This window comes from Triticum dicoccoides, chromosome 2B, assembly GCF_002162155.2.
Source record: "Triticum dicoccoides isolate Atlit2015 ecotype Zavitan chromosome 2B, WEW_v2.0, whole genome shotgun sequence".
Lineage (NCBI taxonomy): Eukaryota > Viridiplantae > Streptophyta > Magnoliopsida > Poales > Poaceae > Triticum > Triticum dicoccoides.
The window spans coordinates 7712401-7713021 of NC_041383.1; positions in this window are offsets into that span (position 1 = coordinate 7712401).

Sequence of the window (621 nt, forward strand, 5' to 3'; positions counted from 1 at the left end):
GTTCTTTCAGAAAAAAGGGACATCGTGGGAGTGGAGGACAAGACAGACATGTCTGAAGATTATGAAAAGTTTCATGAAATTCCTCCCTTCAAAGTCAAGGCTGACCCCAGCATCCTGATAAACGATGAAGATTATCCATGGTTATGGCACAATAAGCAATTGACACAAGCGAAGAAAAAGTGAAGACTTTCTCCCGCAACTATTATGATGATACCATGCCAACTTTGAACTGACGAGTATGATACCATTATCCGTTTTGTACATGCACATGCTATATGGGTCAATTTATGATACCATGGCAACTTTCAACTTTTTCATAGTTAATGTCTTATGGTTCGGCCCTCGTAATAATTAAAAATAGCAACAATAAGTATTTTGTTGTAAGTAGAAATAAAATAAAATAAATGAAGCAAGAAAGAAAATAAAAAAACAAAAAAAGTGTTTTCAAATTTGAAAACTAATGGCACTAACAGAAAGTTTATAATTTTCCTAAAACTAAAAGAAAAAACAATTAAAAATAAAGCAAAAAACAAAAGAAAATAAATAATGCAGAAAACAAAAGAAAAAAACAACAATAAGTATTTTGTTGTAAGTAGAAACAAAATAAAATAAATAAAGTAA